This window comes from Camellia sinensis, chromosome 6, assembly GCF_055761805.1.
Source record: "Camellia sinensis isolate YWXY chromosome 6, ASM5576180v1, whole genome shotgun sequence".
NCBI classification, from domain to species: domain Eukaryota; kingdom Viridiplantae; phylum Streptophyta; class Magnoliopsida; order Ericales; family Theaceae; genus Camellia; species Camellia sinensis.
In genome coordinates this window covers 124,620,716-124,636,759 of record NC_138966.1, presented here as the reverse complement: position 1 = coordinate 124,636,759, position 16,044 = coordinate 124,620,716, and positions in this window count along the sequence as shown.

Here is a 16,044-nt window from a genome sequence, read left to right as displayed (position 1 = left end):
AAAGGGAGAAAGACGTGGGGTTAGAAGACATGCACAAATGCACGCACACTTATTACAACATTGCGCCCTCGCGAAGGAGGGTCCGAATAAATAAGTTAAGCTACACTAAGCTAAACTAATTATTACAAAACAACTAATTAACTATTCTAGCTAATTAATTACAAACCGAATTAATTAATTAAACACTTAACTAATTAATTACAAAATGACTAAGCTAATGAACTAATTAGGTAAATAATTTAAATGAACGGCCTCGGAAAGCGAGGGATGCTTGCATGCTCGGTTGCCTTCACCCGGAAATGTACCGCCTTACCATCGGATGCCTCTGTTTGCACTCGTTTTGATCACTGAAAACTGAAGCAATTTCCAGGCTGCCTCTGCTCCAACTCAGGAACATACTGATGCAAAATTCACTGATGGCCGGTCGGCCACAAAAGGTGGTTGTCGGCCAACACTGGTGGTTGTCGGCCAACAGTGCTAGTCAACCACTATTGGTGGCCAGTCGGACATCCCTTCCCTGAAATTCTCCTTTTTGCTACAACAAAGAGCAAACAGAGGCAAAGCAGTGTATTTCAAGGAATATATGTGTGTACTTCTACCCTCCTTATCATTTCTCAAAGGAGTGTAATTCTCGGCTCTCAAGCCATCAACCAATCATTTTCAACGCATGATGGCCAAAGAGTCAAGCTTGTACAAAGTCAATGAATGCACAAATAAGACTCAAAGGACCACCACCCTATTATGCATGATCAAAGGTGACGGCGACCAAGAAACGTGGCACGTTTCATCACTTTGAGTATGAAATGTCCCTCATTTCTTGTGTTTGGATTAACGTCCGATGCAAACACATGCAATGCAACAGAAAGATGCTTATCTTGCTCAACTTTTACTTGTCATGTTTTATTTACTCATTTTAAATTATCGATTAGTCCTTTAACCGATTAAGTCCAAAGTGAAAGTCCTCTAATTAGAAAGAGGGTCTAAGCCACAAGTGCCTTGAGCATGAAAGAGGCCTCATGTTGTTGGTTAGTAGAAACCCTCAAGGGAGGATTAAAACCATTAAGCATAAGAGCCTCAATTTCACACTCAAGCCAACAAGGAGCTCAAGACCACTTTCAAAGCAAAATAAAGAGTGAAGAATAGAGGGGGGTTACAAACATTTTAGTGCTGAAATGGCATGCAAAAAGACACTAAATCATGCAAGCAATTCATGCACGACATGCTAAGAGCCTAAAAGTATCAAACTAGTGAAGACCACTACACTATAGGTATGCAATGCAAAGCTCAAAAGGGACCAACATTCCAAAATAGTCCTAAAACAGCCTAAAAAGAGTTCTAAAACATGCTTGAAGCAAGCCAAGAATAGCTAGAATGAAAGGCTAACACATAGCACAAACTAGGCTATCAAGCACAATTGCACTATAAGCATATAAAGCAAGTCTCATATGATCAAACTAACTCAAAACAGAGTTAAAACATGCCAAAACAGTGACTAAAACATGCTGAAGTTAAGCTAACACAAGCTAGAAAATCAAGCTACTATGTAATGCTAACTAGGCGTGCAAGTGAGACACAAGAAGAGGAGGCTAACCCCTCAATTTGTGGACTTCAAAACATACTTTTTACCACTAAAATAATTCTGAATTTCAGTGGTATAAAGGGCCAAAAAGTTTGATTTGAAAGCCTTGAAAGATGGCACAAAAAGCTATACAAGCTAAGGAACAAAAGGGAGAAACAACCTCCTAACACAAAATAGGCTCAAACCATCATTTTTAGGTCTGAGAAACAGAGGTTTTTACATTTTAAAACCAGCTCAAAAATAGTGCAAAAACATGGTAAAACAAGTTATGCAAAACAAGTTTTAAAGGTGAGTCTTATACCTCTTATACCTCTTGAAGTCAAGCACACTTTAGGCACAAATGAGGCACCAAATCAAGCTAAAATCACCCTATAAAGCTCAAAGAAGATCCCAAGAAATCTCAGCCCAATGGTGGTCAAGTTTGATCAAGGATGTCTAGGCAAACTAGAAGTATTTCTCTACTTGTATGCACAAAAGGGCAAGAAAGAGAGAAATCTAGAGAGAGAGGATTATAGAGAGAGAAAGAGAGAGATATATTTTAGAGAGAGAGACTCCCAACCTTTCTAACCTTGCAATATGAGAGATATGGCCTCTATATATAGAAAAATACAAGCCATGGGTCGAAATATATAATTTAGAGACAGCTGGCACAGTGTAGAACAGTTGGAGGAGAAATATCTGCAAATTCTAAGCTTTCTGGACACTTGTGGCCGACCGGCCACTAATGGTGGCCGAAAAGGGTCACTTCTGGCCGACCTATGGCCGGAAAACTCCATTTGTGTCCGGCACACTCCCCCAGTGGCCGACTGCAAAAACTGTTTCCTGGCCCCGACTTCAAATAGGCATATTTCTTTCGTCTGGACTCCTTTTCAGGTCATTCTTGAGTCTAAATTATAGCCCCGGAAGTCTTCTTTCCATTAGTGGCAGCCTCACATCAAAATTCCAAATTTTCTAATAGATATCCCTCTTTTAGTGAAGATTGCTCAGTTTCGGTCCAACCAAATTGATGCCTAACTTCAACCAACCATATCTCCATCATTCGGACTCGGCTTCAGGAGATTCTTGAATGAAAAATGAACCCCTAGAAGTCCTCTTTCCAATGATGGTGGCCTCATAACTGAAATCCAAGTGTACAAATGGATAGGCCCGACTTAGCGAGGGCTGCTCAACTCTCTTCTAACTATTCATGCCCATCTTTTCCCCCAATTTGGTTTCTTCCCTATCCTCTAATCTTCTTCAACTCCAAACCTCTAACAAGATGTTTTAAAGATTTTTTCCAAATAATTCACCTCTCTTTCATTCATTTCCACTTTGTCCTTGCTCGGTTTACCGAAAAGTGCAACATTTAATGAAATACGAGCCTCAGAACATCGTAGAAACTTTTTTTTCAAAAATGTTTTGAAAGAGAGGGTTTTAAGGTTTAAAATCATTTTGTTCAAAATCGTTTTGGTCCAAAAATGGGTTGTGAGGCTGGGATTTGACGCTTCTCTTGCCAAAGAAATCAAACATTTGCACAAGATAGCCTACATCATCAAGTAAGCAATCAGTGGCGCCAAAGTCTTAAGGGCGGTCAAAAATGAGGTGACTATGTGAAATTTTGCATTCATTACGTGTGTTATGTGTTAAATGAGTTTGTATCTATTCTGTGTAGGAATATCTGTCTCTAGTTTTGTTCTATTCTGTAAATTGAAGGCCTTATCAGCATCCGATCATTAAATTGACTTGGTTTTTGTGTTAATTGGAATTTTTTAAATTTTATGATAGGTTTAATTAAAATTTGATTCAGAACAATTAAATTAGAATAATTAATGCTCAATTAAGCCTAATTAATGAATTTCTTAACCTAAGCCTATATAAAGCACCTTTTATACCTCCACTCATTCTTTTCCTTCATTTCAACACATCTTTGAGCTAACACACGCACACAAACGTGAGTGAGGGTGATTAAGGAGAAGATTGAGCTCAACCAAGGGATTTGCGAGGAAAAAGAAGAATTGAACGTAGAGATTCAAGAATTAAGTCTCTAGCTTTCATCTTGGGAAATCTAAGTAAGAATTCAACGCTTAGATTGTATTATAAGGATGCTTAAACCATGAATTCAAGAGAAATGTGAAGATCACACAAAAATTAAGCTAGAATTGGAGAAATGAACTCAAACCATGCATGCATGCATATTTCATAGCATTTTGAAGTTATTTCCCCAAGAATTTCCTCATGCATGTTACTAATTCATTTTAGTTTTGGGAATTCATCAAGTTTCATGTCATTTTGAGTCATTAGATCATGTTTTGGAAGTTTTGAAGTCAAGGTAATGCGAGCATGTTATGTTTTCTAAGAATTGGATTTTGTTTTGCACAATTGACAAGTTTTTAGGCTTTGATTTTGCGAAATGATTTAGAATTCCCAATGTTTTTCCAAGTTCACATATGATTCCTCAAGTTTTTGGCCCAAAATGATGAGTTTTAAAGTGTTTGACTTGAGTTTGGAAGCTTGGAGATGAATCTAGAAATTTCAGAATTCGACCTCCCCGCTCGTGCGACAGATCCTGCGCTCAAGCGACCACTCTATGTTTTGCACCTCCGCTTAAGCGACCTAAGGTTGGCTTGACCGTAAAATGCACGCTCCCAGAAGTTTTCTTGTTTTGCAAACCGCTTGAGCGACAAGAGTTGCGCTCAAGCGAGGACATGAGTCTCACACTTGACCGAGCATCAAGCTGAAAGATCGAGCAACCAGTACTTTTACAAAGTTTACAGACCGCTCAAACGAAGGAAGTTGCGCTTGAGCGACCATTCACATTTTCCATGTTCGCTCGAGGGAAGGAAGTTACGCTCGAACGGGACCCCTGTTTTCAGCAAGTTTTGTTATGAGTTCCAAAGTGCTTCTTGGCATCCGCATTGCATCTTAGGCATTCCTAAGCCATGATTAAGACTCAATAAGAAGTTAAGACTTGGAAACACACTAAGATCAAAACGAAGGAAGTTAAGTACCAACTGAGTGTGTGTTTCATTATGTATTTCTACTATGTGTGTGTAGGTCACACACCACAAGTTATCTGATTTGTCTGTTCTGCAAGTGGAGCCATTTGTAAGTAATAACATTGTAAAGCTACGTTTACGTTTAAGTAATTTCTTATATGATATGATATGCCAAAAAATGATCTGATTTATGAAATGTTATATTCTATTCAATGAATGATTGTCCAATTTATGTCAAGTATTCGTGACATCCTTAGCACAAGGCCCTTGCCCGGGGGTAATAATACCATGGTCTACATGTTCAAGGCCCTAGCCCGAGGGTAACAATACCTTGGTCTCATGGCCCTTGCCGGGGGTAACAATACCGTGGTTCAAGTTTATTACAAGTTCCCGGTACCGGAGGTTCGTTATGGAACTGACAAGCATGTTAATGCTAATAGATGTACCATGTATGATGAAGTATGAACTCTATTTTCTGTAAATAGTTTGGAACAAGAACATAATTATAAATTTGTTTCTAATATGAACTTTGATTTCTGAATCTATTATGGACATCATTTATTTAAACCCTTTACTCTGTTATTATTCACTGGGCTTCCGCTCACTATTTATATTATGTATATAGATGAGAAGGTGCGTGACCAGACCTAAGCTGCTGCCTGGAGTTTTGGGTCAGCCAGCCACTATGCCTCCTGGGGAGGTTCCCTTTTGAGATATCTAGTTTTATAACCTTGCTACAGATGTTTTTTTTTGGTTTTGGTTGCTTATTTGTACATTGGGGTAAGTTCCCTTTTGGTTTTATCTGTGTAAATGGGTGACGTAAGACTAATGTATTTATGACGTCACATATATATATATATATATATATATAAGTTTGTTTTGAAGATTTCTATCTCATTTACGTTGACACAGCTCTATGGACATTATATATTTTCTATATTGCTTCCGCAGCTGCTTATTATATGTCATTCTGTTAAGAGGCCTCTAGTAATCCAAGGATTACTGGCCGATTACGACGCTAAACCTATAGGGACAGGTTTGGGTCGTGACAGAGTGGTATCAGAGCACGCGTTTTACTGCACACACGAGTCCATATGAGCTATAGGATATCCTAGAAACAAAGTAGGGACATTCATGTGCATATGTGAGTGTGTGAGTTGATCACTATGACAACTAGATCTGAACATGAATTCAACTTGACCTCACGTAAATGAAACAAATGAACTGAAACTGAATATTTTGAACATTGTGGAAGGGTTTACTCGCCTGTTTTTATTGTTGTTATGTTTACCTGTAGCTAATGGAGAATGCAAGAAGTAATGATGCAAGTGAATCCTCAGAGGCTCGCATGAGCCGAATGGAACAAATGATTACTGCTCTAACTGAAGCAATAACCACCACAAAAAAAATTATTTTTTGCGACGGCAAAACGTCGTCGCAAATACTCCCGCACGCCGTCTCAAAAGCTATTTGCGACGGTAATTTTTCTTTTTGCGACAGCAAGTGAAAGGGGGTTGCAAAAGAGCTTTAGCAACGCCAACTGCCGTCGCCATTGTATTTGCGACGAGAAATTTTCTTTTTTGCGACGGCAATTTTCTGTCGCCAATAATGGATGAAAATTTGGGTTTTTTTGCGACGGCACAAGCTTTCCATCGCTAAAATAGGTTTGTACGACGGCAAAAATCCCATCGCTAAAAAATGTCATCGCTTTTGACTATTGGCGACGGCAATTATACCGTCGCTAAAGCCTTGTTTTTCAATAAATTCCATACCTTTTGCGACAGTATGGCTGCCATCGCAAAAAGCCTAGCACTTTTTTTTTCTTTTTTTTTGCGACGGGGTGTGCTGCCGTCTCAAAAAAAAAAATTTAAAAAAAACCCTGTTTTACAATTATTAAAAATATAAAAATAACCTGTAATGTTGGCAAATGATATAATAATATAAATACATAAATAAAATAACTAATGTTGGCAAATGATGTAATGTTGGCAAATGTTGGCAAATGAAAAATAATTACAAAAAAATCCAAAAATTACATAATAATATAAATACATACATAAACAAAAGTTGGCAAATGATGAAAATACATAATGTTGGTCACATGATACATACATAATGTTGTTCACAAATTTAAATAACATAAATCAAAATCAAAACCAAAAGTTTTCGTCTTGATTCTTTCGTAGGTTACAAAAACAGAAGTTGGTCATAATCTTTACATGCCCACATTCCACACGAAGCAAACTGCTACTCAGGAAATATCTGAAAAAAACAAAATAAAAATAATTAATAACAATATAATGGTGTTAATATTTTAATTACAGAAAAATATAAAAAAATTAACTACTATATAATTAGAAAGATAGTTTAGTAAATAATTTTGACTAGACCAAAATCCGACTCTAACTCCCAAACCGGGAACCCAATTCGAGCCCCGTCTTCTCCCATAAGTCTCTCGTGTCTAGAAGGTCGTGTGTGCCAAGTTTCGTGCTAAACCGACGCCGATTGGTGAATTTGGGGCATTAACACCTTGAATTTAAGTTTCTTAAGGAACTAGTTTGCCTAAAGTGAAATCCGGCTCTAACTCCCAAACCGGGAACCCGATTCGAGCCCCGTCTTCTCCCACAAGTCTCTCGTGCCTAGGAAGTCGTGTGTGCCAAGTTTCGTCCTAAACCGACGCGGTTTGGTGATTTTGGGGCATTAACTCTTCGAATTCAAGTTTCTTAAGGAACTAGTTTGCCTAAAGTGAAATCCGGCTCTAACTACCAAATCGGAAACCCGATTCGAGCCCCGTTTTCTCCCACAAGTCCCTCGTGCCTAGGAGGTCGTGTGTGCCAAGTTTCGTGCTAAACTGACACCGTTTGGTGAATTTGGGGCATTAACTCCTCGAATTCAAGTTTCTTAAAGAACTAGTTTGCTTAAAGTGAAATTTGGCTCTAACTCCCAAACCGGGAACCCGATTCGAGCCCCATCTTCTCCCACAAGTCTCTCCTGCCTAGGAGGTCGTGTGTGCCAAGTTTCGTGCTAAACTGATGCGATTTGGTGATTTTGGGGCATTAACTCCTCGAATTCAAGTTTCTTAAGGAACTAATTTGCCTAAAGTGAAATCCGGCTCTGACTCCCAAACCGGGAACCCGATTCGAGCCCCGTCTTCTCCCACAAGTCTCTCGTGCCTAAGAGGTCGTGTGTGCCAAGTTTCGTGCTAAACTGACGTCGTTTGGTGAATTTGGGGCATTAACTCCTCGAATTCAAGTTTCTTAAGGAACTAGTTTGCCTAAAGTGAAATCCGGCTCTAACTCCCAAACCGGGAACCCGATTCGAGCCTCGTCTTCTCCCACAAGTCTCTCGTGCCTAGGAGGTTGTGTGTGCCAAGTTTCGTGCTAAACTGACGCCGTTTGGTGAATTTGGGGCATTAACTCCTCGAATTCAAGTTTCTTAAAGAACTAGTTTGCCTAAAGTGAAATCCGGCTCTAACTCCCAAACCAGGAACCCGATTCGAGCCCCGTCTTCTCCCACAAGTCTCTCGTGCCTAGGAGGTCGTGTGTGCCAAGTTTCGTCCTAAACCGACGCCGTTTGGTGATTTTGGGGCATTAACTCCTTGAATTCAAGTTTCTTAAGGAACTAGTTTGCCTAAAGTGAAATCCGGCTCTAACTCCCAAACCGGGAACCCGATTCAAGCCCCGTTTTCTCCCACAAGTCTCTCGTGCCTAGGTAGTCATATGTACCAAGTTTCGTGCTAAATTCGGCTCTAACTAGTCTCGTCTTCTCCCACAAGTCTCTTAACTTAGAATGTAAAGAATGCAAAGATACATTTTAGCTTAGAATGCAAAAATACATTTTATACCTGATCTTCTGGTGGTGGTGTATATGGATTCTCGTCTTCTGCAGATTCCCTAAATGCCCGGTGGCCACTCGATGCATCAGGAACCTATGTTAGTCAATGCATAATGTGTTAATCATATTCGAATTTTATACATAATCTTGAGTGAAAATTGAACTATCAAACAATTTAATTTATATGGAACCTGTCTGTTGGGATCCACACTCGCCCCCTGTGACACAAGGGCCATCATCTCAACTCTCATCTGCTACAAATGTGTAGAGAACTCTGCTCGCAGCTCCTCCCTCAACTCATCCCTTAGCTCTGCACGAACCTGCTGCGTGATCTGATCAATAGTCGATGGCTGGGGTGTTGACTATGATGGCCCAGCACCATCTTTATACATCGCTCTCTGAGGCACAATTCTCCCGTATGTGCGACAATATCCATGTCCGTCATGACCTATCAACTCATGGAAAATGGCATTCCTAGCCTCCAAAGTCCGACCATCCTCAGGTAGCATAGAGAGTTGACGATTAAACTCATCCTGTATTGAATAAGACATACAAGTATATGCCAAATTAAGATGGTTGACACACAAAAAATAAACTTTAAATACAATCAAAGGTGTTTGGAAACTACCAAGGCCTGGATAACCTCTGGGTCATCTACTCTACGTGTCAAAAGCCAAACATTCATCTTATCAGTAGACTCCCCCTTACTGGTCATCTACATTTTTTTTAGAAATATGAAAATTAGAATCCAAATAATTTGCAAATATACAATGTTTATTTATATACAAAAATAAAACAATAAAATGTAAACCTCATGCCGTATCTGAGAGAAAGTAGTACGCCCTGTGGTATGAGCTATGCCGTGAGCTCGCCGATTCTTAGCGTTCCTACTTGTAATTTTCTATAACAGGTTCAACAAATGTAAGTATGTAAATATGATTTGTATGTTTACATATCATAAATATAACGTAATTGTATACCTCAGCATCAGAAGTACGCCAATACTCCACAAGTTGTTCCCACTGGCTTGGCACAATGTTCATAGGAACATCATCCTTCAGATTGGGATCAGAGCTTCTAGGCTTGAAACACTTAGCCTTAAGCTTGTTCTTGTGATCCTTCCATATGCTGTTACAGTTTTTCATGCAGATTGGCTTGTACTCCTCTGGACATATATTCAAATTGTCCTATAAAACACAATTTCAAAGTTTAAGGCTAAGTATAACACAAATTTGGAATTCGAATTTGTGGACAAAAATATACTTTTACCTTCACATCCTTCCAGATAGCATCAACAATATCATCAGGCACATTGTTCCAGTCAAGAAAAGTAAGAGGAACAATGTTACCATTCCGCACAATAATGCCAAGTTAAGTAGTTAACTTGGCCACGTTATCCCCTATTGGGCAGTAATTTCCATCAAATTGTATGTCCAGCTTTTTACCAATACCCCATTCTTTAATGCCCTTGGCGCATCCTCTACCACGCCTAGTCGGGGTTGATGAAGAACTAACATGACCTGCGATATACAATAATAATAAACAATATGCAATGGTAATAAACAAATGCAAATTTAAATAATGTGAATACAAATCATATCAAATAAACCTGAGGTGGGCTGTGAAGAAGTCGAAGGGTCTGCAAAATACAATGAGAATAAACAAGTTATATATAATGACCATAAATAAATGTATGTGTAAATAATTTTCATACAAATCAAAGCAAATTTATATACTTGCGGATGGCTCATAAGCTGATGATGATAGCTGTTGTGGTGCCACTGATGGTAGACGCACCGATGGTAGGCGTGGAGGCTGAGTACATGGTAGCTGCTGTGGTGCCACTGATGGTGGTCGATATGGTGGTACTAATGGCCCCTCAGATGGTGGTGGCACTAATGGCCCCTCCGATGCTGGCCGATGTGATGCCTCCTCTGATGGTGGTGCTACCGATGTCCTGTTATGTAGCACATCAGACATCATGCGCTGGGGATGATCAGGCTTCCTCTTCCTTCCCATAATAATCTGCAAGCAATATAACATTAATTGACATTAGAAACATAGACAATGGTTTGTCATCAACTACAATATGACATTAATTGAACTAATACAATTACAAAGATAAAGTAAATTAAGAAATTGATGATTAACTACAACCTTGGCCTTAATTGAATTACTAATGTTGATTAAATATCAGCCTATTTGAACATCAACTGTTTCCCCTTCTGCAGCTTCCCTCACCCAACCAACTTCTTCATTACGAAGCATTATATTTTCTTCCAATTGTTGGCTCATGTATGGCTCGATTTGTGGATCAGTCGAACTCATATCAAATAAACCTCTTTGAGACATCTTCACCACGACTTGCCAGTCTGGTTGTAACAGGTCTGCAACATACCTAACTTGCTCTGCTTGGGACGCCAAGATGAAAGGTTCATTGGTAATTCAATCATCTCGGTACAACAAATGATTGAAGTTCACCAACGTGAAATTGAAGACATCTTCTTTCTTTCTGTGAATGTTGTCAATCCAATCACACTTAAACAACACATGTTTCTTCTCATTGGAATATCGAATCTCAACAATATCTGTTAATTGTCCATAATAGTACACAGACCCCAGACGAGGATTCTTGTCTTTTCGACTAGCATAACTTATGGTATCTGCCTTCAAAGCTACACCACAATTTTGTGTGGCTCGATGATCATCCATGGCCTTTACTCGATACCGAAACCCATTCAGTATATACCCGTTGAACCTCCTTACCAGGTTATGAGGACCATTTTCCAATAGAATAATCTCTTCAGAAAATATGACATCAGTAGTCCTTCGCAAAGTTTGGACCTATTTAACACGAAAATGTAAAATTTAAAATGTAGATCGACTTAAGTAACTAGAATCTATAGAGTTAAATACATACATGTTCCTTGAACCAAATGTGAAAAGTTTCAAAATGTTCACGCCGAAGTTAATGATCGTCGACACGAGGCATTTTGAGCTTGAGTACTTCAAGGTGTTTGTTGTGTAGATTGAAATTTTAGCAATACAAAAAATTTAGTTGAAAATTCAATAAAACATAATAAAATATTGAGTGAGTGACTTAACCTACTTTATGAATGGTTGAACCGCGCTTGTATTGAATAAGATGTACCGATGAGCTTGTACCCAAGAAGTATTATCAAGATAAAAGCTTGTGTTTTCACCAATAGCATGACCCAAATTATCAGCACCACTATAGTTCCTCACGGGTCGACTAGATTTGGTTTCCACATGATTGAGATATTGTGCACAAAAATTCATGCATTCTTCCATAAGATATCCTTTAGCAATTGATCCTTCAGGATGAGCTCTATTACGCACGTATTGCTTCAAAGTAAGAAGATACCTCTCAATTGGATACATCCATCGAAACTGAATCGCTCCACCCAATAAGGCTTCATCAGCTAGATGTATAGGCAAGTGCTCCATTATATCAAAAAAAATCGAAGGAAATATTTTCTCTAGATGACAAAGTGTTATAGCGATACGATCTTGAATATATTGCAAATCCGTCGCACGATTCACTTTTGAACACAATTGTCTAAAGAAATTGCTCAATTCAATCAAGGGTTCAATTACATTCTTCGGTAACGATTTTCGAATAGCCAATGGAATAAGTTGTTGCATCAGAATATGACTATCGTGGCTCTTAAGACCCCTAATACTTCTATCATGTGAGCGCACACAACGTGATATATTGGATGAATACCCGTCGGGAACTCTTACTTCCTTCAACACTTTCAAGAACAAATCTTTCTTATCCTTGGTCATCGTGAATTGTGCTGGTGGTAAATAGGCTTTATTCGACCCTCTTAACTGCAAATGTAGGGGTTTTCTATTATTCATATCTTGTAAATCACACCGAGCATTAACACCATCCTTCGATTTTCCTGCAACCCCTAATATTGTCCACAACACATTGTCACAAACATTCTTCTCTATATGCATCATATCGAGGTTGTGTCTTATTAGATTATGCTCCCAATATGGCAATTCATAAAAGATACTCTTTTTCTTCCAACTGTGGGTGCGATGTCCAGCTTTCTCCTTCTCTACCTGTCTCCTATGCCTCTCCATAAGGTCATCCCTCTTGTATTGGGTTAAAATACCCTCAGATTCTAATTGTAGCAACATCTCAGTTCCAGACAACAATTTTGGTTTGAGTCTGACTTCCCGACTACCATCAAATGATACTTTATCCTTCCGAAATTTATGGCCAGTAGGTAAAAATCTGCGATGACCCAAGTATGATTGTTTCCTACTATGCTTCAACCAACACGATGTAGTTTCCTTATTGCAACAAGGACATGCATATTCGCCTTTAGTGCTCCATCCTGACAAGTTTGCGTATGCAGGAAAATCACTAATTGTCCACAGTAAAGCTGCATGCAATTGAAACATTTGATTTGTTGATGCATCAAATGTTGACACACCCTCATTCCGTAGTTCTTTCAACTCCTCAATCAACGGTTGCATATACACATCAATCTTGTCACCAGGTCCTTTTGGGCCATCAATAAGCACGGCTAAAATTAGAAATGGTTGCTTCATGCACATCCATGGCGGCAAGTGGTATGGAACGAGCACAACAGGCCAAGTGTTATGAACTATGTTCATCGTTCTAAATGGGTTAAAACCATCGGATGCTAAGCCAAGCCTTACACTTCGGCAATCATTACTAAAGTCAAGATTCCGACGGTCAAAATCTTTCCATGCAAGGGAGTCAGCAGGATGCCTGAAGACACCATCATCAGTTCGTTCCTCTGCATGCCATCTCATTAACTTGGCCGTCTTGGATGACATAAACAACCTCTGCAGCCTTGGCTTTAAAGGAAAATACCTCATTTGTTTTGCAGCTATTCGTTTGCCACCTTTGTTAGGACCATTTGAACCACCATCACCATTTGATTTCCATCTAGAATTGTTGCATATGACACATTTATCAAGATTGGCGTTCTCGTTTCGAAACAACATGCAACTGTTGGGACATGCATCCCACGTCTCATACGTGAAGCCCAAATCTGTTGTGACCTTTTGAGCTTTATAATATGAGTCCGGGAATTTCACACCCAATGGGAACGCCTCATTTAATAACTCAAGCAACATGTCAACAGACTTGTCTGTCCACTGATTAAGCACCTTCAAATGTAAAAGTCAAACAATGAATGACAAAGATGTGAACTTCTAACAACTCGGATACAATTCACTTTGTGTATCTTGAAGAAGTTTGAAATACTTTACAGTCTCTGCATTTGGACCGAGCTGGGGTTCAGATGCATAGGGATCAGGCCCCTGTGGTTCATTACCCTCAACACTTGTACCGGCATGTGGATTTCCCATAGCCCCATGTATCATTCCAATCATATCATCCCCAATGTCTAAATTAACTAATGTTTCATTCTCTCGATTACCATGCAGAGATACGTAAGATTCCCCATGATTAATCCAATGTTTGTATTTTTTAAAAAAACCATTCAAAATCAGATGCTCACGTACACCCTCTCGTACAAAATAGTATCAATTCTCGCACTTCCTACATGGACAATTGATCATCGATCCTTCAACCCTATTGGTGTAGGCAAACACAAGGAATTCATCAATCCCATTAATGTATTCGCTCGACATCCTATTTGGCAAATCAATCCAACTCTTATCCATCATCTGTACACATCCACAAAAATATCTCATCAAAGTAACTCTAAATATAATACCTTTAACTCAAACCTATTCAAAAAAATACTCAAAACTCATCTATTTAAGTTTGTCTAAAAAATACTCAAAACTCATCTATGCTCTTTAACTCAAACCTATTCAAAATTAAATTCTACTCTCTCTTTTTTTAACCCAAAATCAAGAGATCCTTTTAGTAAACTCAAAACTCATCTATGCTCCGTTACCCATTGGCAACCCCTCTAACCACCGTCACCAGTCACCACTTTCAACAACTAAGACGAACAAAATTTTCAAATTTTTTAGAAGAAAAACAAAAATGAAAACCAAAATACAATCTTTTTTTTTTTTTTAAATTCAAATGAAGTAAAAAACAAACAAGTGCAGAGTTATAAAAGAAAACCAGTGGGCATAGGCTTATGCCCTCCTGGAGTTTGCAGATATCAAGTTTGAAAACCAAAATATAATCAAATACATATATAGGACTATATAAATTCTCAGAACGACTCATCCCTCTCCAATCAAGATTTCATGGTCAGGTTAACGTGCCTATTTTGCTATAAAAAAACAAACAGACACAGATAATTATTAAATGATAATAAAAAGAAGGTTTAATAAAGGTAAATGAATACAGATATGTTTGGTCTCAGTTTCGGTTTTTCACTATTGTTTGCTCTCAGTCTCGGTTCTTCACCAAGCCATTCAATATGAGACACCACCCAAAGAAACCACAGTGTGAGAGTTGAGACCAAACATAATTGAAAACACACAAAAATAATAAATAAATCAAGCACAAATATACAGCAAGATTTATTTAATTTTCTCACATCACTAAAAATATAAGCAAGATTTACACCAAAATTAGTCTAGTTAATGAGGTTTGGAAAGAGTAAACTATAGTCTCAGAGGGGTGTGTTCAATGGAAATGAGGGGTAATATGATAAAAATAAATCATTAAATAACTTATTTGAGTGTTCCCAAACCATGCCTTAATACATATTGAATGCCTCTTTATCAAAATAATTTTAATTGTGAAAGTTGGAGATATTGTTATAAATTTTAAATAAAATTTACAGTATTAAAAAAATAAAATTAGATTATGAGTAATTATAAAGGGCCTCAACTAGATATTTCAAAGTCATTTTTTTATTAAAAAAATAATAATAGTAAATAAATAAATTTACAAATAGAAAAAAAAATTTATATTCATGTATATTTTTTTTATTTTTTTTTGAACAGGTAATACATACATATATATATATATATATATATACAGAGAGAGAGAGAGAGAGCATACCTGAGTAGCTGTCGTCGTCGAAGCATCACCGCACCACCGCTAGCCCTTCGCCGTTCGTCGCTCGTTGTCGCCGCACCACCGCACCACCGCTAGCCCTTCGCCATTCGTCGCTCGTCGCCGCCGCACCACCGCACTACCGCTAGCCCTTCGCCGTTCGTCGCCCGTAGCTCATTTGGGGAGTTTGGTGGAAAGAAATTTTGTTTCAAACAATTTTAGGGATTTCGATCCAATTGAGCGGCAAGATGAAAGGGAAGAGGGGGGGAATTTTTTTTTTACTTTTTGCGAGGGGACGGTTTACACCGTCGCAAATGATACATAATTATCAATAAACCGACGTCATTTTGGTAATCCTTTTTTCGCGACGGACATTTGCCGTCGCAAATTGTCGAGTATTTGCGATAGCAAACTTATGCCGTCTCAAACATTTTTTTTTTGGCGACGGTTCAACACGTCGTCGCTAATACTTCCGCATTTTAATACCTACCCGTGCAGTTTTATTACCGACGGTTAAACGCCGTCGCTAAAACTATTTTTTGCGACTGTTAATTTTGCCGTCGCAAAAGACCATTTTTTGCGACGAGGAACGCGCCGTCGCAAATGCTTCCGTGTTTTTTGCCCTCTTTTCTTGTAGTGAACACAGCAACAAAGAC